Source organism: Gambusia affinis, linkage group LG16, assembly GCF_019740435.1.
Source record: "Gambusia affinis linkage group LG16, SWU_Gaff_1.0, whole genome shotgun sequence".
NCBI lineage: Eukaryota > Metazoa > Chordata > Actinopteri > Cyprinodontiformes > Poeciliidae > Gambusia > Gambusia affinis.
In genome coordinates this window covers 24,490,275-24,514,846 of record NC_057883.1, presented here as the reverse complement: position 1 = coordinate 24,514,846, position 24,572 = coordinate 24,490,275, and the positions used below count along the sequence as shown (strand labels likewise).

The 24,572-nt window shown below is 41.7% G+C and overlaps 1 long non-coding RNA gene across 3 annotated transcripts in view; it reads right to left on the bottom strand.

Moving 5' to 3' along the window:
- Positions 1 to 23,975, bottom strand: part of LOC122845590 — a 38,085-nt gene extending 14,110 nt beyond the window's left edge. The window contains exons 1-2 of one of the 3 annotated variants that reach the window (XR_006373084.1): positions 22,463 to 23,975; positions 9,206 to 9,400 (exon numbers count right to left, since the gene is read on the bottom strand). This is a non-coding gene — a long non-coding RNA (uncharacterized LOC122845590). The remainder of the gene's footprint in view (positions 1 to 9,205; positions 9,401 to 22,462) is intronic. The other 2 variants (XR_006373083.1, XR_006373082.1) reach the window with 2 other exon arrangements.
- Between the last annotated feature and the right edge of the window lie 597 nt (positions 23,976 to 24,572).

Genomic DNA, 24,572 nt, shown 5'->3' with positions numbered 1-24,572 from the left:
AGGACTGAGCCTTGTGGTACTCCACATGTGATTCTATTTGTTCTGATGAGAATTCACCAATTCACACAGACAAGTCTCTTTTCTTTAGGTAAAATTAAAACCACTTAAACACTGGGCTTAATTAGAGACTGTGACCCAGGTAGCTGCTTCAATAAAATGTCATGGTGCTAGAAGTATCATACTGCGGGACTGAAAACAAATTTTTTACATTTTTGTTGTAAAACATTTAGAAAACCATGTTTCACTTCTATGTACAACCATATTGTTGGTCAACAGCTCCAAATCCCAATAAAAAATAAAATGTGAATAACTTCAGGGTGCTGCTCCATCATAATCTCAATCTCAGAGCAGTTGGTGTGGCTGGATTCAAACTCAGCACCCACCTAATCACCTCCTGGATGGATGGATAATGACATTTGTTGAGGCTTTCACTCAACCTGCCCGGGGTGAAAGGTCAATCTGGCTGCTTCTCCTGCCATACAAACTGAATCCGGTGTAAAAACGACCTAATGATCGACAGGAACTCAGGGATCCAAAGCAGCAGGAGGCTAATGCTGCTAGTGCAGCACGCAGACAGCTTTTTCATGACAAAGGAATCTGTTATGCAACATGTGAGCGGACGCTAATCTCGCCAAACACCCTGCTGCTCCTGGCCGCCTCTCGGCACAACAAACCTGCCAGCCATCTTCCCGGCTACGCTCCCAGGTGGCCTTAATGGGTTTAAGAGCAGGCGGAGCTCCTCGGCTCTGCTGGCCAGTCTGAGCCCTCCTGCACATGAAGCCGCGTCAGAGGTCAGGCTGCCAACAAGTCACCACAACAAACCAACAGTGGCCAGTTTACAGTCAGATACAGAAAACTTTGAGACAATAAATCGGCGATAAATCAATCAGTTTCTTAAACTTGATTTACTCTGGATTCTGGAAGACGTTTGTGTGAACTTTGACCTCTGTAATGAATGTTTTAGTGCTGTGTACGACTGTTCACAAGGCTACCTCTAGAAAGCATTACTCTACCTGATGGTGAATGCTAATTGGCTTCCAACTGGTGTAATCTACAGCAGACGCACGTGTGAACTCAGATTCACCTGCAGAGCAAAAATATTCACACCGCTTCAACTTTTCCACGTTTTCTCACATAAACACATTTTATATGCTAGCCAGACCAATGTAAAGGTTTAATTTAGTCTGTCCATCTACAGACTGAGACTTTTGCCCATTTTTATAAAAAAATAAGCTCAGTCAAGAGAGATTTGATCTAGAGCTCAACTTCAATGAACATTATAGTATCTCTAGCTGCAGTGATGAGCACCGCTATCACAATGTTAGCTACGCTAACGCTAAACCACTAGACGTAGCATGATATTATCAGAAGCTAATGCTACAGCGCTATACCAACACAGTATTTAGCAGAAGCTAGCGCTAAAATGCTAGCCACAATTATGCACTTAATTCTGTTGATCTATCAATAAAAATCTAATGAAATAAAATTTTGGACTGAAATGTGACAAAAAAATGAACAACACTTTTGCAACCACAGATCTTTTCAAAGCTGAAAAGTAGAGTTCCTTTTCTTTATTAAATTTGACTAAATATTAATGATATAGCTATAAAATGTTGGTTTTCAAAAACAGCCCAAGTTCAGCTCACTAATTAGCAGCTTATCGTTGTTCTGCAGAGCAAAGCTTCTTTCCGATTACGTCCCACTTTGAAGATGGGAGTGGAACTAAGCTGGTGTTCGATGTGTGGGAACGTGCAACGATCCAAACTTGCAGGGCAGAATCACCGCAGAGGGAGCGTTTAAAAGTGGCCTCTTATCAGTGACAGTTCTGGCTTATTTCATATCTGCCCATAGCATTATTGTGACAACTTTGATGTGCTGCGAAGCTTCAGGCCCCTCTCCACATCCACGGCTGCAGCGCCGACGCACAATAAACACTCTGATAACGGAGCAATCTGCAACTGTGTTGGAAACAAATAACACGGCGGTCCTGACAACACTTCTTTTGTCGGGGTTTGGTTCTGGATTCATGAGCCGAATGAAACAATTGGTTCCAGATTGACGCAGACTTCTGTTCCCCCCAGGGGGACGGTTTAAATATATCGGAGCAGAGAGGCAGTTCTAACAGTAAATGGTGAGAAAGCAATCGAGAAAAGAGGAATGAGTGAAATGGAATCGATTTCAACCCTGAGCAGTGTGGGAATGTTTGGGGAGAACGAACAGAAAGATGAACCGGCAGGAAAATAAACCAAATATCAGCAATAAGAAAGAAAACAGTTAAACTCTGGAAGGGTTTGATGTATCAAACTAAATATATTTATATAAATACATGAAGTGTGACATGATTTTTTAAAATAAATATACATATTTATTAAAAATCTCTGACCTGGGTCACTTTACGTCACTATGGTTGTGAGAGAATTGGGATATACCCCAACCCTAACCCTTTAGCAATAGCTTCTGGTAAATACCATGTTGGTGTAGTCTAGCATTATCTTCCACCAACTCTAATGTTAGCATTATGCCTGTACTTTAGCATTAGCGATATACCACCTAGTATGGTGCTATATCATTAACTTCCAGTAAATACTATATTGTCGTAGCCCTTAGCATTAGCTTCAGGTCAGGTGTAGATTTAGAATTAGTTTCTGGAAAATATGGTGTTGGTGTAGCGCCGTAGCATTAGCTTCCATTAAATATTGTGTCAGTATGATGCTTCAACATTAGCTTCCATAAAATAGCGTACGTGTTTAGCTCTTTAGCATTTGCCCCTGGTAAATGTGGTGTTGGTTTAGTGCTTTATTATTAAAGAGCTAAACTTTAATGTTTGGCACTAATGTACCGTGCTACATAGCAGAAGCATGGTACATTAGCTCTATTATTCGCTACCATTAAATACCGATTCGGTGTAGCACTTCATTGTTAGTGCCTTGATTTTTACTTTAGCGTTAGCTCAGCTAAGGTTTGAGCTAGCAGTGCCCTTCAATGTTAGCCATCAGTTGAAATCAGGTGTACTGACCCAGGAAAACACTTAAAACATGCAGGACGGTTTGTTTTGAGGGTTGGGAAACAGCAGTAGAGACGTGATAGACGAACTCGTCAGAGAGAGGAAGGGGACATGTTCTTGATTTTAGTCTCTTCAACACAAAACCCTCTTAACAAGCACGTGCTTCATTCTTGAGAGGATGTAGCTAAAATGACCTGGAAAGGCTTTGGCTACGGTCCAGCTGCCTTCACGCTAACACACACACACCCACACACACACAGTCCACATCTTGGGTGATTACATAGCCTTTCAAACTCATTTACACACACAAGCAATCAAGCTGAAAACTAATTAGTTACAACATACAAAAACAAGCACACACTGACACTTACACTCACACCTACAGGCATGAAGAGAGCATCTACAGAGAAGCTTAAGAGAAGTGGAACAATCCAACAACACACACATGTGAACCAGAATCATTTCCACATTCAGACTTTAAATGTTGTAATTGTTGTAATAATCAGAAGTATTTATTAAAGGAAGGACAGATTCCCAAACTGATTCGATCACTGCCAGAGCTCTAGAAAGCACTTAAACAGGTCCTGCCTCACAACATGAAGTATGTGCTAAGGTTTTCCACAAATGGAGAAAACTTTACCAAAATTACTCCAAGACTGACTCATCCAGGATCCACGAAGAGCCCAGAGCAGCAGCTGTCACAACAAATCCGCTAAATGTGTTTCCAGCTTCTCTTGAGCGTATTAGATTTAAAAAAAAAAAAAAAAAAAACTTTAAGCTAGCAGCAAGTGCAAAGGCACTTTATTTTGAATTGTGATGTTTTCACACACAATGCTTCAAAAAGGTTTGATGTAAACAAAGCTAGCATCAAGAAACCACAAAGCTTCTTAGCAATTGTCGCTGCTGGTTTTTTTCCCCCTCAATAAATTAAATCATTTGAAAACTGGTTTTGTATTTCTTCTTGCCATCTTTGACATCAGTGTTAGTTTGATGGTCTTGAATACCTGATGAAAGTGTTTTTCCCCTCTCTGCCTTCCACTCACCAGATCAGTTAATCGTGTCTGTAGAGCACATTTCAGCAGTAAGGCAGTTCAAAGTGCTTAGAAAATGCAAAAATGAAAAGTCATAAAAGAATCACCATAAAGTCAACAATTAAAAACACAGGAACTCCAACCAGGAGGGTTTTAGCACTGAGTTTAAGGAACTCAGTGTTTCGGCTGCTTTGTAGTTTTCTGGAAGGTCGTTACAGATTATTGGTGCACAGAAGCTGAACGCTGCTTCTCCATGTTTGGTTCTGTGGAAGTAGAACCAGAACCTGAGCGGTCTGGAAAGTTGATACGAGTTCTGCATCCACAGGTTTGGATCTGGATCTGCAGGAAGGAGGCTGGTGTCAACTAGGGGTCCATTCAAGGCGCTCTGTGTGTGTGTGTGTGTGTGTGTGTGTGTGTGTGTGTGGGGGTGGGGGGGTGAAAGAGGGTGGAGACAGTCCAGTTGTTGTGTCCCAGAGTCTTGTCCCCAGGCTATCTGACACCTCTTCCTGTTTGGACATCAGGCCCCTCGGGACTCACACAGCTGTGCACCAAGCTAGCTCCGCCGCTTGTTTTAAGTCAATAAGTCCTCCTTCAAATCTAACAAAATTGGTGTCAAATGTTTGTGCAATAAAAGTTTTGGTATAATATAATGGAAATAATATTAACAAAAAAGTTGCCAGAAATCATCATCGATATCTTCTAAGCAAAAGCAGCAGAAACGAAGCAGTAGCAGCTTCTCTGGATTAAAAGTGAGCGGGCTAAAAGAAAAAAAAATTCTGATCCAAAACGCACTACTCGGATTTTTACCTGACACACAATCACCGCCGGACTCAGAGATTCGGTACTCATGCTGGAATGTGTACAGTAACGCCAACCAGAGATTTCTGCTGCTTCAGAAAACAGAAGTCCTCCACACCACCAGGGGGAGTCTGGAGTTTCTGCCTTCATATTGTATTGTAAAAAAACATGATGTATGACGCACCTTTCCTTTCTTCCTCCAACTTTCGTCTGGTAAAAATTATGATTATGAACTGAGGATCTGTTCCCAGATGATTTGGTCGTCGACTCCCCCTGGTGGTCTGGAGGACTTCAGTGTTGTAAATTGAGTTTGTAGTTTTCCATATTTATTTATTTTTATTTCCTGGGTTTGCAAGATTTTGTTTGTGGTTTCATTTGCACCATTTTTCTGTTGCATTTGACGTTTTTGTGTTTATTTTCATCCATTCTGCCTGAGTTTGGGATCTTTTTCAAAAAACAATTGGCAAAAATGTTGGTTTCTAGATGTGAAAAGCTGATAGAAACACAACCTGAAACACCTGCAGCTGAAGGAGAAACGTGATGAGGTTAAATGTGTGATATTCTCATTCCTTCCTCTGCACAACTGTGCACTGTTTTCTAACATTCAAGTACAATAAAACACTTTGATTGTGGTGAAGCAGTGTGAAATCGCTTCATTTGCGTTATTGCATCCACGTATACTCTTGTTAGTTTTGTCTGAAACAGAAATTTTTCTGACTTCACCTTGTCGATATAGACAAGGCGAAGAACGCTGCAAAAGAATGTAAAGCAGTCGCAGCATCCTTGAGTTTGATGACTCAACAATAAAGTATGGAGACAAAAAAAGACTAAACAAGGTCTCATAGTGGGCTGAAATGTCAGATTTCTTTTTGTCTACCAGCCAGAGCTTCTGTTGGATAAAACAACTGAATGTTTGTCTTCACTCAGTGTTCGCATACTTGATGACCGCAGATGATCTCGTCTTCTTGGCAGCCCATTAAACGCTGAAGGAATGTAATGCAATAAACTGCAAAAAGCAACCATCTCCCCTGTTTTGATTACCAGGGCAACAAATTCCTCCTTGAACAGTGACGGCAAAACCAGCAGCTTCTGTCAAACGAATCGAATCAAAGAGAAATCAGAAACATATTTACACAACTGCTGAAGTTGAGCAGAGATAAACTCACACTGGAAAAGTAACTGGGAACTCAAGAAGTTTCAGTTTCCTCGTTAGTTTTTATAATTCTGTAATAATTTGTGAGTATGCCTCCCTGTTTTATCCAAGCCTCGCCATTTTCTTCCTATGCATTTCTGATTGATTCTCATCTCCCCTAAGTGCTCCATCCCGGTTTTCTCCCATTGAGATAAATTTCTCATTGCTCTCAAGTATTTGAGCATCTAAAACCATATATTTAATTCAGAAAACAATTTTTAGTGCAGAATTATTGAACAAATACACATTTGAGCTCTACAACTGATACATATAGGCTGTTTTCACACCTGATAGTCCGGCAAACTTGGATCAACCGAGGACCAAAGTAACAACATTTATTCCATTTTCAGCTGCTGCGGTTGAACTTCACAAAGGATCCAATCCCTTTAAGCAACCTGTTCCCCTCCTGGCCTGTAGGGGCGCTGCACCAAGAACCACTGAAGGAAATGAAGCAAAACCTCTGAAGACACTGAGAGCAACTTCCTTCTTCACCAGATAGAAACAGAAAAGGAGGCGTCAGATTTTAGCGGTTGGAAGATTTCTCTTTAGTGTTTGGCTGACGACCACCAGCCATTTCTCCTGCTAGCGCTAGGCTAACATGTTTGTTTTGGTGGTTTATCCTGCAAGCTCGCCAAAAAAACTGGACTTTAAAGACAGCTAGACTGGAGTTGGATTAAAGTGCATTAAACAGAGCTGGTGTGAATGACATGAGCGTTAGCATCTGATTGAGAGGCTAATTTAGGCTAGCCTAGCTTTGCTAACAGGCTAACTCCTTATAGCACAACTTGAACACAACAGTAGTCTGTTCCAGCCTCCCATCAGACCGGTTTGCTGTACGTCAGATTTCCAGTTGCATCAAAAACGTAACACAAAGGTTCCTGCCAGAACTTTTAATGTAAAAATGTGCTAAAATGTGTTTATTTACAACCAAATTTGATTTGAGTAAACTTGAGGAAGATGAGGGGTCTTGTCTTCATCAGGACCTGACAGATGAAGAAGAAGCGCGCCCTTTTCTTTCTCTGCCGGATTGCAGTGTTTGTCCTCGTATTCCACAAATACATGCTAACACCGCAGATCCTGCACACGAAAACACGGAGGAGGCGACGGACATGTGTTGTGTACGTATGATTTCAAACATATAAATACACGCTCGTATCGATCCAGTTCGCTCAGCTGGCCTGGCCCTGCGCTGAGTGTTTGCTGGTGCTGAGGTCTGCACCCATCTGCTCCTGTGTGTGTGTAATCTGCCTCAGACAGGCTACAGCGCTTAGAGGGGCCAGACTGCAAACACTGCGCTAGGATGAGACACCTGCCACAGGGCTAAGACCGCAGCCTTCACACACAAACACACACCCAGATGGAAGAGGCCACCGTTACCAGGGACCAACGTGCGCTCACGTGTCGCTTTAAAATGTAAAAATATCCTACATTTTCCTAATTGGTTCGCATTAATCGACGGCGTCGTATTTAGAGAGCTCCTGCTGAAGACGGAGGGAGGAATGAAAAAATATCTCTGCTTATCCTCGTCTTGAAGTCTAGCTTTGAGCATCTGCTGTCAGGGTGTCACGTCTGAATTTAGCAAATGCCCAGGCACGAGGTGGCTGCGTTCTAAACGCCCAACGCTCAAAGGAGTGTCTGTCGTGCCGCGGCTCCGCGTGCCAAATCAGAGCTGGCTAGGAGCTCCCTATAGGCGAACAGATGGCCATTACTATCATTTATAACTTATTAGGGCCTATAATCCTACCTGCGTCAAACACGCCCCAGCGCCTAGAGCTGCCTTTCTCTTTCTTTATTTAATTTTCTTTAAACTCTCCAATGTGCCAGATAAGTATCTGTCACAATTTATTTATTTTTTATTATTATTATTTGATTGACACATATGTGCAGAGATAATATGATGTCGGGTTATTTTTCCGCTAAATCAACAGCCAACAGATTGCCCCACCATGGCGAAGAGCTGGAAAGTGATAGCAGTGGATGGGAAACGCAGGAACAACATGTGGTGTTCGATCGTTCTCACCAACTGTACAGGAGATTCAGACTCTTCTATTTATTTTCATAACATTGCTCTGTTGTTGCTGTAATCACTGGACTAATAGGCAGCTCTCCTCCTGGAGTCATATGACCGCTGGGGATTTATCCAGCCATGAGAAAAGGAGTTACCCCTTTCTTCTGTTTCTGAAATGTTTCAGATCATCAAACTCATTTTAATATCAGATAAAGATAACCTGCAGTGGGCACCGGCGACTAAAAACGAAGCTGTGCTAACGCTAAAGCAGGAAGAATAAATATCAGTTCTGCTAACGATAAAGCACCAACTCAGTATTTAGAGGAAGCTAATGCTAAAATGCTACACAAACACAATATTTATTGAAAGCTAAAGCGCTTAACTAACAAAATATTTAATGGAAACTAATGTTAAGTGCTTAACTAGCATCATGTGTCATAGAAGCTCAACTAAAGTGCTTTACTAAGACAGTATTAATAGTTCAACTGAAATTTAAAAAACAGCCCAGTAAATTAGCTCTTTAGAATTAAAAAAAGTAATAATTTAGGGGAAGCTAAGTTCGCTGATAGTAATCAAAGTTAGCGGAAACACATAAGAGCTAATTAAAAAATTATCTCCAGCATTACTGTGCTAGTGGCACCACTGATAACCTGACTGAATACAAGACGCAAATATTCATAACTTTATTTATTAAACAATTAAAACTATCCTGACCGACCCCACTGTGTGAAAAAGTTATTTCCACTTTTTAAAAAAGCCGAGTTTAATTTCACTCCAGGTTAAAACAGAGCCTGACCAGCAGCATGAAGCAGGTCAAAGCATTTCTAAAACCATCAGATGAAATCTAAAGAACTTCAGGAACAGACTGACATCGCCTCCTCCTACCCGTGTGGAAACGTTTCTGAAGCTTTGGGACGTCAGCGACCCACAGAGAGAACCAACAGACAACCAAAGATGCTGCGAGCTGCAGTTGATGACGTAAAGGACAAAGTTTATATACATCAGCACTGATCTATATCCAGTGCTGTAAACATCAATTTGGGTTGATTTTTTGAGTTTGGTGGGTTTTACTTTGTTTTTGGGCTGGAAACTGTCAGTCAGATCTGGCAACCCAGGTGGCAAACCCAGTTTTCATGCTGTTTGAAACTTTTTTGACTTTGCTTGGTGTTTACCTTGGTTGTCTTTGTGTTAGATGTGTCTGACGGTCTGTAGGGAGAACAGTTTTTCGCATCCTGCCGGGTTTCTGTCCGTCCTCCCACTTCATCGGTCTCTCTGTCTGGCTCCACGGAGCCGATCGCCAGCGATGCCTCACACTTGCCACCCAAGCAGGTGTGGGCATTGACGTTTCTGCTGTGAACAGGCTGCATCTGTCATGTGGCAAAGAAGAAATAGCACCAATCAATGTCCACCGTGGACAAAACACACACACACACACACACACACACACACACACACAGACAGAGACACACACTGCTGCTGGAAACGAGGCCGATCGATCGGATATCATCGCCTCCGACTCGCCAAGGCCAGAGTCGCCCTCGAACCTTCGACTGCACCTCTGCGCCGTCGCCATTTTGAAGCAGCAACGTTTCAGCGGCCATTTTGTGTGGCGCCTCAGCTTGGGATGCCACATGGTGCCCCAACACACACACGCGCGCACACGCCCACACACACACACACTAAACAGCATCATTTGTGACCGTTTGGATGACAGACAAATAAACGGGCAGACAGAGAGACAGAAGGAAGGCAGATGACCGGCTTTGATGAGTTTTATGGGGATGTGTGCAGGAAAGACGGACGGACAAATGTTGGCAAACAGACAGACAGACCGACAGCGTGCGTGAGTGTGTGTGTGTGTGTGTGTGTGTTTGAGCGGATGTCAGAGCAGGTTGTGTGTTCCTGCAGTGGCAGAGATGAGAGAGAGAGAACAGGAAGCTGCTCTCCTGGAGACAGATGGACTGCCATGCTGTGGACACACACACACACACACGCACACACACACACACACACACACACACACACACACACACACACACACACACACACACACACACACACACACACACACACACACACACACACACACACACACACACACAACAGAGCAGCCAGAGAGAGAAACACACTCCGCCATCCTGGTCCATGATGGACGCACAACTGGGAGAAAACAGGTGAAAACGACAGAAAGTTGGTGAAACGTCGGCGGGCGACAGACTGCAGGTCCAAACCATCAAACTAATTTTTTTACAAAAATGTGATTTTATTTTGTTTCCTGATTGTTCATGTTACTTATAAAATTCACCACATCGTATTTGGCCTTTGTAAAAAGAGCGAAAGAAGAAAAGAGGAGAAATTTCCCACCAAAATATCTCAGGAGGTTTCTAGAAAATAAAATAAAATAAAAAATTAAATTTGAAGAGTTTGAAAAGTTGCACATTTTCAACCTTTGAAGTTCAGAAATTTTATTACTTTTTCTAGGAAGTTCCTGCAAAAAATCTCAAATTTTTCCAAGCATTTGTTTTCTAGAAAATTCCTGAGATTTGTTCTTTTTTTAAAATACATGTTTTTTCTAGAAAATCTTTTTAAAAACAAAAACAATATATCTAGATGTTTTTCAGTTTGAAAAGTAAAAAATCCGACCATCTGAGATTTTGATATTAGTCTCAGAAATTTTCTAGAAAACTCTATTAAATTTATCAGTTTGAAAAGTAAACATTTGACAAAAAACTGAGAAATTCTGATCTCAGCACAATTCTAGAAGAATTAAGAAATCTTTTGAGTTTGAAAAGTCAAAAATTGATAAAAACAATTTTATTTTTTTCATTCACACCATAAACTTTTGTTACTTTTCTGTTAAAAATATGGTAGAACTACAGCGCTAAAAGTGGAATCTGGAGCGTATCAAAAGTTAGTTCCACATGTGGATTATTTGGGGAGGAATGATCGGATATTGGTCGTATTTTCCCGCTGCGAGCGCTAATGAAGGAAATGAGTTTGAACAACTCATTTCAAGTTTCTGTGCAGAAGCTAAATACCTGAAATGAAAACGCCGCGTCGTCGACGAGACGCTCATAACAGGTGTTAATCCCGCCAGCTTCAGGTATGTGATGACAATCTTCTCACACCCAACTTGAGAGCGCTGGCGGATCTAGGCTATGCCAGGTTGTCACACAGGATGTGTTGTGTGTACACACACACACCCACACACACACACACACACACACACACACACACACATTAAGCGTCTTCTCCTCACTTTTCCTCCTCTGAAAAGCATTGCACACAGGAAAACGAGGATCGGATTCGCAGACTCCAGCGGCGACAACAGGAGAGTCACACTGAGCGTTCGGGTGTTTCTGCAACTGCATGTGTGTGTGTGTGTGTGTGTGTGTGTGTCGGAGAGAGAGAGAGGGAGCATCTGCGAGTGTGTGTTTGTGTGTTAGGTGTGCTTCGCAGAATTGCCAACACATCGCCTCGCAACGAGAGCCCTATAGGAACAGAGACATCTGTGGAGTGAAAGGACGCCAGCTTGCACGGCCGTCTCCAGAGGAAGCAGAGGAGAGGAGAAAAGAGGAGGAGAGGCGACCTTTGACCTCTAACAACACCTATACTGGTGCCAAAAGGAGAAGTTTTAGGAATGTATGGAGCGACTTTTCTGAAAAATGCAGCAGCTATGCAGGAAATTACTGACATTTTACGCAACAACTTCGACATTCGTCACATCGGTACAACTCACTTTTCCTCAGATTGGACGGAGATTTTCTGCTAAACCTTCATCTCATCGAGTTTCTGCTGGATGTAACTCAGAAATATTTACAAATAAACTCACATAATTCTGAAAAGTGTGAAATAAATTTGTAATCTGTACCTGGAAGTCTGGATAAATGTAATTTAATCACAACATGAATGCAACTGTTGGGTTGTAGCAGTGAAACCACAGAGAGAAACAGGAGGAGGAGGACTGATGTATCGCCATGGAAACATCAGTGAGTGCAATAATCATGTTGCATTTTTTATGCTAATGTTAAGTTGGGATATTAAGAGCAACATATAAGATGATAAAAGTCACAGAGTGACTGAAAATGTTGTTACTGACACTCTGGGCGATAATAATGTGCAGAGCATTCTGGGTAAATAAAACCCAACAAACACGTTAGCTTAGCACTAGCAGGAGAAATTGCTCATGGTCATTAGCCAAAGAGAAAAAAGAAATCCTACAACTTCTGGATTTACTATCCGGTTGGAAAACATCCTAAAGGTTTTTATGGGGTTTTTCCCACCTGATGGTCCAGTAGTCTCAGTTCTACTGGAACCAAAACTCCATCATCTGCTCCACCTCCAGCTGCTGTGGTTCTCTGAGTCAAACCAACCTGTTCCCCTCCTGGCCTGTGGGGGCGCTGCACCAACAACCACTGAAGGAAACGACACAAAAACCTCTGAAGACACTGAGAGCAACTTCCTGTTTCACCAGATGGAAACAAGATGGAGGCGTCAGAGTTTAGTGTTGGAGGATTTCTCTTTAGTGTTTGGCTGAAGACCAGGAGACATTTCTGCTGCTAGCGCTAGGCTAACATGTTAGCTTTGGTTGTATTTACCCAGAATGCCTTGCGCTGTAGTCCACTTCCTGCTTTCTTCACATTCATTGAACCTCCCCAAACGAACCGGACCATGAAGGAAAATGGACTGGAGTTGGATTAAACCAGATCCAACAGGATTGGTGGCTCTTTATATGGCAAGAAGAATAAATATTTAAGGATATTTACTCTCTGGTCTCTCAGGAAAAGCAGATGAGAAACTAATATTTGAAGAAGGCCAGAGTTTCTAAATAAAAATGAAATAAGGCATGTTGAGGTGCAGTCGTGTCAGAATAAAGCGCAGCCTTGAGAAGAAATATTATTTACAAGATCCTTCCCTGCCTATCAGCGGATCTGGTAGTAAAGACCGGAGCCACCGGCCTTCCCCAACAATTCACCCACGACCCTGCAGCCAGGGACTCCCGCCGCAAATGGAGTTGATGACAATACAAGCAAACGACCTCCTTGTGTGCACAAGCTGGCGCTCTCCAGCAGATGTGCACCGCAGACCTTGGGAGTGCGAGCCAGCGAACAGGACACAGGTGCACCTGCTCTCTGCTGTCCACCAAAGGTCAGCCAAACTTCAGACACCAAACAACTTCACAGTATTTACGTCTGAGCGACAGCGAGACGAGGACCGCCGCAAAAATGGGAAATATACTTACATTTAGATTTATTTATGATCATAATGAGTGTTTATCAGCATGAAAACATCATAAAAATGTGAAAGATTCAGCCGGGAGGCAAAGTTTCTTCTGTAAAATTACAACTAACATGCATGAAAACAAATGATTTATGACAGATTTCAATATATAATATAAATATAATCTAAAAGTTAGAATCATTCGATAAGCGTCCAGGAAAAAACTGAAGAAGTTAGTTTATTCTAACTTTGCAATAATAAACTGAGAAATTTTGAGATGAATCTGAGAAATGTCCTGATTTTCTGCTTCCAAGCAGCGCGTGCCTCGGCGGCGCTTGCCAAAGTGCATTTGCAGCGATCCGAGCAGGTATACAGGAGGAAACATGTGCAACCGGACCGGTGCCAGCAGAGACAGAAGGTCCGCAATGATGTTTCACTACATAGATTATGCGGCTGCCGCGGTCGCAACGAGGAGCAGACAGCGCTGGGGAAACAGAACACAAGAAACAGACAATTACCGACAGAAAGAGGGACGGAGAAGACGGACGAGAGTGAGCATGAACATGTGAGACAAAGAGGAGCACGCGCGCGTGTGTGTGTGTGTGTGTGTATGTGTGGGTGTGGGTGTGTGTGTGCGTGTGTGTGTCGGCTACAGCTGGCAGAGGGATTCCCAGAGCCAACTGCCAGTGTAGTGGAGCTCCTTAACAACTTCACAGGCCTCTCAGAAAGGAGCTTTAAAGTGGCCACATGGCCTGGCCAGCACAGCAGAGCAGAGCAGCCGGCTTTACTTGGGCTCCACACACACACACACACACACACACACACACACACACACACACACTCACGAGCTCAAACAAGACTCAGCCCGCCAGCTGCTGACAGGGACAAGAGTGTCCAGAGCGATAAATCTGTGAGCATGTGTGAGTGCAGGAAGGGGGTTAACCAAGAAACAGCAAATGAGCAAAAGAGCTTCCTGAAGCCGATTCAAGACGCATTTCTGATAAAAACACAACGCCGGCAAGAAATCCCACAAACTTTCTTCATGTTAGTCGCATTACGGCGACAAAATTCTGTTTAGGTTTGGTGATGGGTCAAATGAAATTTTGTTTCATGAAAATAAATATCAGAAAATTGATGTAAAGTTGACTTTTTTAATGTTTTTCACTCATCAGAAACATTCCTGGAGTGTTGCTTTGATTCTTTCCTGCATGTTTGAGAAATCCATTAATCTCCATGGCAACCACTCAGCTGTGCAAAACGCCTGGTGGCCCTAGCTCCGCCTTCGAGGCCCAGCTCCTCCCCCAATATGATCTTTCAAGTCATATTTGACATTTATAGCATTTTTATAACAACTGAAAGTAACGTAGCTTGTTGATTGTGTCACTATGTGCCTGGAAAACATATTGCTGCTCCTTTAAGTCTCTCCATCATCTCTGCTCATCTACAGGTCAATATTTTTATCCATTTTTCTCTGCATAATAGCTCAACTTCAATCAGACTCATTAGAGAGCTTCTCTTTTCCACAATGTTTCCATCAGATTTACCTCTGGACTTTGACTTGGCCATTTTAACACTTCAAAGTGTTAAAATTTTAAGTGTTTTCAAATTTTAACACTTATACTAATACGTGTAATTAGTATAATACTAATACTTCAGAACAGTTTTATCTGTTCTGAAGCCACATGGCGGCCATTTTATAGCACAATCAACAAACTACATTAGCTTCATTTGTTATAAAAATACAAAATATATGAAATATGATTTCCTGTTTTAATACCTTGAAACTGGGCGTCTGTCTCTTTAAAAACCTGCTGCTCTTTCTGAAGCTCCACCTCCAGGAAGTCATCCCAACATGGATCCTCTATAAGCCTTTATCGTTTTTAGCAGCCTGCTCTGAGAAGTAGTTCTTCTAATGAGATCAGCAATTCCATCGTTTGCTAATTACTGCTGGCTAGTCTGAAGGAGCTGAAAGGGGGAGGAGCTGCACCTCAAAGGCGGGGCTAGATCCACACAGGCGTTTTGGACAGCTGAGTGGTTGCCATGGAGATTAAAGGATTTCTCAAACATGCAGAAAAGAGTCAAAGCAACACTCCAGATGTGTCTGATGAGGGAAAAATATTAAAACATGATGTAAAGCTCAACCAGGCACATGATGCTGCCCCTTTAAATAAATAACTGCAAAATTGTGAGAAAGTTTTTGACAAATAAAAAAAAACATGAAAAAAAAATGCTAAACCAATTTTCTGGGGTGTTTCTACCCATTTTAATTTACAAAACATCTCAAGATCAGTAAAAACATCAATGTATAAGTCTTGGCACATATTCTCAGCTTTTTGCACTTTGACTAGGCCATTCTAACTTCTGAATCTGCTTTCATCTTGTCAAATTGGGGGCAGGAGCCATTTGTGGCCCCCTGGACTGATGTTGAAAACCAGATGACCAGATGTGCTGGAGCTCCACTGCGGTTGCTAGGTAACTGTGCAGTGCCGGCTTTTTCAAACTGCTTGTTTTCCAGACATCAAAAATCATGACCTTATTGCCAGAAACCGGCTGGTGTTTCTTTTTAAAGCACTTGGGCCGTGTCTAGAAGCTGCAGAAACCCAAACGGAAGAACAAACGTGAATTTAGCAAAATGCGTCCCGGTTGAAACGGTATCAACACTTTTGCAAGGCGCTGTCGTCCCTTTGCACACTGATGCAAAAACTAATTCCAGCTTCTGCGGTTCATTCCGCTTTTTTTGCAGGAGTGAAAACATGCAGCACGCTGCGTAGCAAAGCGGCTTTGCTCGCCTCCCTTTGATTCCTCTGATAACTGTAAGCAGCGGCCGATCATCAAATGTTCCCAGCGAATTAAGCCCTCCTAATTTCAGAATCTCTGCCTGATCCCTTAAATGCTCGTTGCAGAGCAGAAATTGGTTCTTTTATGGCTCCATTCATATGTTTGATTATCATTATCCCTCTTTGGAGCTCAACTTGGACGAGGTTTGGAGACTTGGGGGAGGAGGGAGGCCAGAGGAGGAGATGCCATCACACTGTGGTGAGACAAATGTCTCCTTCTCTGGATTCCTCCTTCTCAAACCGCCGCTAGACGCTGGTCTGACCGGATCAGAGGAGGATCGTTTCCACGACTCGTTTGGTGACAAAGGTTTTATTCTACCACGGCGTATTAGGGCCATTATGGAAAGAAGAATAAAAGAATAAAAGAAAAAGGAGTACATTAGTCAAAGAAATTCTGACATTTTTAGATTCATTTTCTACAATTACAAAATAGTTTCAAAGGTTGAAAATTTTCAACTTGAAGTTCAGAAACACACTTTTCTTTTTTTCAAAAATAATTTCACAAATTTTTCAAACTCAGAAATGTTTTTTTCTGCAAAATTTCTGAAACTAATCTAAAAATTTCTGATTTTTTTTCTTGTATTCTTTTTACTTTTGGAGTTTGGAAAGTTTTTATTTTTTTCTATAATTTTTTTGGGTTCATCTAAAATTTTTGCAGTTTTTCTCTTGTAGATTTTTGTGTTTTGAATCTCAGAAGTTTTAATGTTTTTATTGCAAATTATAAATCTTCAGAGTTTTAGAGATTTGTCTCTTTTCAAACTGAGAAACTTCCAAGTTCTTACAAGTTTTTCCTTGAAAATGTTCGACTTTTGGAGTTCAAAATTTTTCTAAAATAATTTCTGAGATGAATGTAAAGAAATTTGAGGGTTTTTTTAGCTAACTTCTAAGATTATTCTTAAATTTCTGAGTTTTTTCTTGCAAATATTTGACTTTTCAAACTCAGAAGTGCTGACGTTTCTCCAGAACATTTCTGAGAGTTTTTTAGCAGCAACGTTCTCCTCCTTTTTGTTTTCTACGTACAATGGCCCGAACACGCCATCGTCCGTTTCAGCACAGATCGCGGTTTTCCCCCTTTTTCCCACCGTCGCTATGCCAGACCACCACTATACTAATGGTGGGGCATTAGCATTTCAAGGAGCCTCCATTAAGGAGGGCAAGAAAAGCTGCTCTCGGCGGGGGGAAATCCATTTTGTCCCAAGCTTCAACATCTGCTGCAGCCGTCGCAGCCAGAAGGACGCTCGGATAAAGCCGAAGAGCCCTCTGATTTACTGTAATGACAGACAGACAGACAGGCAGGCAGAACGGATGACCATATGCGGAAGAGAGGGAGAAAAAGGAAAAGACAAAAACAACTTCTGTCTCACTGTCTGTCAATTTCTGCTGCTTTCTGTCTGCATGTGTCGACGGTGAGGAAGAGGAGGGAGGGGGTCATGGGAACGGCAGGTTGCCAGATTGAGGTCTGCTGGGAAGAATCCTTTATGCCACGAAAGTGGAAAATAATTTTTTTTAAAAGCGCAACAAAAGAGGCAAACAGAAAACTTTTGTAGCCATGGTTATGCAGGCGCATATAAAGACCTGCAGCAGGACGGGAAGACGAGCGGCGGAGGGACGAAGGCCCTGATCCCCGACCCATCTGTCCTGTTCTGCTCCTCCATCCGCCCTCCCTCTTCAGTGGTCTCTGTTTGTTTTGGTCTAAACCTGCTAAGTCCGTCACCAAGCTAAAGCCTGAACAGCACGGAGGTGAGCTGAGTCACACCGCGGCCAGCTGGGAGTTTTATGTAGATATACAGAACCAGAGAGGCGGCGTCACACTGAGGCAGGAGGTCACAGCAGGTGACGACGCACCGGCGGTGGCAACACTGCCGCTCTTTTCTTGTTAGCTTCTTTGCTAACTTTGAAAACGATTAGCACATTTAGCTTCCCCAGATAAATCTGGATAAAGCGCTAACTTACTTAACTGTTTTGGAAATTTCAGTTGTATAAAGTTCATCCAAGTTCATTTTTGTACCGTAGCATTAGCTTCCACTAAATACCATGTGGTTATAACACTTTAGCGTTAGCTTGCGCTAAATTAATTTTCTGGATGAATTCTAAAGAGCTTAGCTATTCTGTAAATGTTAGTTCATGATCAACATCTGTGTTGAGTATAGTGCGTCGCACTAAATACTGATATTTCATTAGCAAATTCTTCAGCATTAAAATGTTTTAAATACCATGTTAGTATTACATGTTAGCATTAGCTTCCACTAAATATCTAGTTGCCAAAGCTCATTAGCATTGGCTTCCACCGAATTAAATTTCTGGATAAATACTAAAGCGCTACTTTACTACTACAAAATAACATTAGCATTAGCTTCCAATAAATGCAGTGCTATATAGCACTTTAGCACTAGAATTCACTAAAATACCATGTTGGTTTAACGCTTTAGCATAAACCTCCCCTAAATACTGTTTTGGCATAGTGTTTTAATATTAGCTTCCGCTAAATACAATTTTAGTGCATCACTTTAGCTTTAGCTTCCACTAACGCTTTAACATTTGATTCCACTAAATGCAGTTTCAGTATAGCTCTTTAGCAATAGCTTCCACTAAATACCCAGTATCTCCTGTAGCATAATGATAACAGAGCGCACTGTAATTGCATGAGTCCTGATAAAGACCCAATCTGGACCAGGAGTTTGCACTTAAAGAGTCCTGCCACGACTCAGCCGTGCTGTGATGGATACTGGCTGTTGCCACGCACCAAAACAAGAATCCGGCTTCAGAGGTTAAACACTGTATTCTTCATTTTCACAGCGGCGTGTTGGAGTGTTTGGTTGGATAAGTCATGCAAGCATGTGTGTCTCTGTTTTGTACCACCTTCATCATCTGTCTTGCTGGAGTTTAAACAGACAGAGGGGTTCTACTGGGAACGCTTCTGAAAGGTAAGCCCCGACACAAAGGATGGGAGGAAGGAGTTTTTCTGGGGGCTTTTTCTGGCTTTTAGGGGGGAGGAAACTCATCTGTCTGGCTCTGCATGTTACAAACCATCATAATTTATGTTGTCAAACTTCAACAAATTATGAAAAAAATTAAAGAGGAGTGATATTTTCAAAGCTTTTGTCCATGCTACTGGTGGCTAACATAAAAACCATGCTGTATTTTCTCAGCTGAAGTATTTAGTTACCATGACAAAACATATTTACACTTAGTTTATATGTTTTGAAAAGTTTGTTTCATCATTGATTTTCTTAAACAGACCAAAGATAGCATTGCAAGCTAACGGCTCTTGCAAGCTAGCTAACTTGATATGTAGTACAAAAATTAAGCTAAAACACTTTACATATGTATAAAAATCAACCAATTGTGCATAACGCTGAGTTGGCTTCTTGAAAAGGTTTTCTATTTTAACGGAAAACATTTAAACCACAACTTCTTCTTAATTCAAGTGACTCCACCTCTCAGCTCCTTCAGACTAGCCGGAAGCAATTAGCAAACATCTGATAGAAGATGCTATAATGAGCTGAAAAGGTAGAATGTCATTAAAGGATTAATAGAGAAGACATACTGTAATGACTTCCTGAAGAAAGAGCAGGAGTTCCTTAAAAAGACAGAGGCTCAATTTCAAGACGTTAAATTACAAAGTCAAATTTCGTTTAAGTCACTAGGTCTGTCACAATAAGCCATAAATCAATTAATCCTGTGATAAATCAAAATTAGCTCAACAATTTTTAAAAAGATGCTCCCCTCTAACATTGTTGAAACACAGCAAACATTTCACACACTTCCATTTTATTTAAAATATTTACCAGTTCCAGTGTAAAATGTTCTTTAGAAATTAGAACTATTTTGATCTTTGAGAGGATAAATTCACATTAATAAGCTATTATTATATTTATTTATACTGTAAAAGTAGTAAGTGGTCTCAAAATTACAATGTTATTATTTATCAAAATAATTTCTCGAACAATTTATCATCATGCAAAATTTCTGACATTTAAAGGGCCAGAAATGAGGTTCTGTTTTAATTTAAAGAGGCAGTATTACATTATGTTCCAGGCTTACACTGCCATTTAATAGTAACTATGTTACCATCAGTTGCTATATAAATCCCATATATATATAAAATTTTGCTAAAGAAATTTTACTCCATAATTCGACACTTTGAAATTGGGACGATGTCTCTTTAAAAACTCTGACTTCAGGAAGTCATCCCAACATGGCTCCTCTATTAACCCTTTAGCAACGTTTTTACCAGCGTTGCTCTGAGAAGCAGCTCATTTGATGAGCTCAGCAGTTCCACCAGGCGTTTGCTAATTGCTGCTGGCTAGTCTGAAGGAGCTAAGTGGGGGAGAAGCTGCATCTTGAAGGCGGGGCTAGATCCACCCAGGCGTTTTGCACAGCTGAATGGTTGCCATGGAGATTAAAGGACTTCTCAAAGATGCAAGAAAGAACCAAAGCAACACTCCAGGAAGGTTTGTGACAGGGAAAAACATTCAAGTCGATTTTACATGATACTGCCCCTTTAAAAGCAAACAAAGAAATCAAGCTGTGGCCCGTTTGAACTTGGAAAACGTGGTGAAAAGTTTGGACGCTTCTGTCCTGGAGATTTGCTGCAGATGCTAGCTGCTCGTCGTGTGGGAAAGTTTTTTATTTTTTTGAGCGAGCAGGGAGAGGCATAGACACTAAGCAGTCGTGTTTTCAGTCCAAACTTCTCGCAGATGGACTTTAAAGTGAGTGATAAATCCACGTCCAGATTGAGGGTCCTTTTGTCATTAAACTAAGCCTTAGCACTGCTGTCCATCTGGCTCACTGCGTGCGCACGCCTCTGCGCATGTGTGCAGACACTGGACAGGATCCTGTAGCGGGAAGAGCAACACAAGCCTTCCTTTTAAAGTGTTGCTGACTGTAGCACACTTTAAGCTAGCCTTCTGCTCCAACGTCTCACACACTTTACCCCCAGGATCCTGTAAACACGACTCCAAGCCAGCGCGCTCTTCATCCGCGACAGACCCAGACTTTGAGGTGCCTGATCTTTGAGCTAACACCAAAGATAATTGTTAGGAGGAGAGAAACCCAGAACCAGACCTGCAGAGACAGCGCAATAGATGACGTCTGTGTGTGTGTGTGTGTGTGTGTAGCGCGATGGTAAACAGAGTCGAGCGGGTTGCCTGGATGAGTTACGTCTGGACCACACAGAGTAGGAGGCATCAGTCAGAACAAGAGGCCGGTGTTGCATAAAAGCTGTGGTGAGGGTGAGACAGGCAGGCAGACAGACGCGGCTCGCTCCAAATTCGCCAGGTTTTCCTCTACTATCCAACAGGCTGCGGTGTTCCAAGTTTCATTGTTTTGTCCAGTTGGAGTTTCATACCAGCTGCTGGCTCAGTGTGTGTGTGTGAGTGTGAGTGTGTGTGGCGGTGCTTCTGTGTGTAATGACGGAGCGCTCTAAACACCCCTCTGACATGTAATGGCTCTCTGGTGGTGAAAGCAGCCAGGTGCTCACCGCAGGCGACATCACAGGGTCAGCCCATGATGTGATGCACCGGCCGCCATCATGGCCGCCGCGTGACATCATCGCTCTGCTTCTTTTCAGCCCGAACAAACAGCTCGTAATGTTGGTGCTTAGACCTGTCACAATAACACACTTTGCCCCAGAAGTTTTGCGATAAATGATAATATTCTTGTTTTGAGACAATTTTCATGTAATGGAATAGAATAATGCAAGAACACATTCTTAAAAATCAATAAACTTTAAATACCAATGAGCATTCAACACTGGAACTGAGAGAAAGTTTACATACACAAAACAAACAAACAACAGCAACAATGCATAAAATGAATCATGAAGTCTTTGGAAAGTGCTAGTTGAGACCAAAACACCAGACTCAAGACTTTTGTCATCCAGTTTTTGGTAGAAAGAGAAAGAAAAGAGAAAGACAATAAATCAAGTAAGAGTTTGTTTTCATATAACATGCACAATAAGCAATGATTGATTTATTGCTTATTGTGACAGGCCTATTTCTGCTGTTACAAACATAAAAGCTGCATAACGCAACATTAAGTCGTCATCATGCAAATGTTTATGAGGGTGACACATAATTATTACGATTCAGATTTAAAATGTACGACGGCGTATTAGGGCCATTGAAGATAGAAAAAAGAACTGGAAGAGTACATTTCCGCCAAAAAAAAATCTCGATTCATCTCAAGAATTTTACAGAAAATAATTTGGAAATCAAAGCTCGAAAATTTGTTGTCGGCTTCCATTTTGTTACGACACATGGCGCCCTGACGTCACCGCGCAGCAGACGTTCCTTAACGGAAAGTACAAGAAACAAGAAACGAGAAGAAAACTTCAAAAACGAAAGACAAAAGAGATTCAACCAGTCCTACCTTCGTTGAAGGTCATATGCTAATGGCGGAGAAACAATTTGCCGTTACTGGAAAGCCGCTTAGCCGACGTCATCGGTGGCTACTCTAGCTAGCCTAACATTCATGACTGGATTTCCCGAACTGCTGTCTGTGAGCTTTGCTAGCTGCGGCGTCACAGAGAGCTGAGCCCCGCCCCTGGCTCTGATTGGTTGTTTCTGGGAGAAGGAAGAGAAAATCGATTTTTTTTTCACAGATTGGTAACAAGCTGTCACAAATATGTACAATATGTATGTTTTATAAACGTTACTTACTGCATCTTTACGGAATTTTTTACTTAAAAAAATTCTGTACCTTTCTGAAAAGGTACAGAAGGTAAATTCGTTTTGTCTTATTTCAAGTGTACCAGGGTATTTGGAAACTAGACGTTTGCAGTGCACCAACAGATTAAAGCAGAAATCATTATGAATAATTAAAAGCCCACCTGTTTAGAGTTGGTTTTGAACAACAATAAATGAAACATTGACCAACATTTTGATGTGCAACGATGACTCTTGGCAAAATGTAATGTTTACTGTGTGTTGTCTTTTTTTATGTTTTTTTTAGTTTTTATAACGTAGAGCACATTGAACTCCCTTATTGCTGAAAAGTTCTCTACAAAAATAAGCTTTATTGATTGATTTTGGATCAAATTGTGAGTTATTAATACTGAAGTTATTATCTTTGCACCTAACGAGGATCTAGAGTCAGTTATTACAGAACCTAGAGATGAGGCTGCAACCTGACCTGAACATTCAGAGCCACATAAAGTCGGTTACAGAGTCGGCCTTCTATCACTGGAAGAGCATTTCCAGGTCTGATTTTGAATCAAATCATGAGACGATTTCCAGCTCCAGTATGAATCCCTGAAGACGGGTCGGTCGGTTCTAGTCCCCGGTTCTGGTGCTGATGGGCCGTTATTTTCTGGGTTCAGTGCCGTCCAGTGGAGTGACAGCTCAGAGATAGACTAGCTACCTATTTATAGCGCGGGCCATCTGCAGAGCTCCCTCTTGTCTTTGGTCATCCTGTTCACAAAGGCTTGGAGGCAGATTCCAGCAGCCCAGCCGCTCCATTCACTATTCATTCCAGCGCCGGCAGCACCATATGGATCCGGCCCACTGCTGGGCCCTGGCCGGCCCGCCGCTCCCTCTCCACATCGCTCCTCTCAGATTCACATGGTAATGAAGCCTGGGCGCCGTGCAGAGCGCCGCTTTCCCCTCTTCTCTCCCTCAGATGCTTCAGCATGACCGGACACCCCCCACTCCTCTTCGTCCTCCTCCTCTTTCTCCTCTTTCTGCCTCTCTCTTCTCCTCACTCTGTCCACTCGCAGTCCTGCTGAATAATCTCATTTGCTAATGCAATGCAGGGATGTCCAAAGTGCGGCCCAGGGGCCGTTTGTGTCCCGACTGCAACACGAGAATGGGACAAATTTGGCCCAGCAGCAAAGTGATTATTTTACTTTTAACCAGGGCAAAAATAACAAGAAGTATTAAAATAAAATAAATGAATAAAATTATGACAATACAGTCGAAGTAATACTAGAAAAAACCCTCAAACTTTTCTAGAATAAAGTTGAAATTTTACAAGAACAAAGACGAAATAATACAAGAAATAGTTGTAATATTAAGACTTTTTTCTTGTAATATTCTTACTTTAATCCTGTAATTATTTTATTTTTCATTAGTATGGCATAAATACTCTGCTACAAAGAATAGACTAAATTTTTTATAGTTTTTTACATTTTTATAGTCCCAAAAAAATTGCAAAAACTCCTTTACATTAATCTACAAAAAAATTATTTCTTTGTTTTTTAAAAATATCACATGTGTAGTTTATTGTTGAGAAGGCAAAAAAACAAATTACAATACATTAAAATTGTAAAAGTTTGTACACCCCTGAGCTGAACCTCAACCAGCCAAGAAGATCTCAGTGAACATGAAGACAGTTGGGTGTTTAAATAGCAATGATTATTTTATTTTTTACCAGCAGTGTCATTTGTCAAAAGGAAGGCTGAATACTCCCTGAAGTCACTTCCTCTTTTTCAGCTCACTTCCTCTTTCCAGCTTGACCATCGCATTCGATGAGCCTTAAAGCA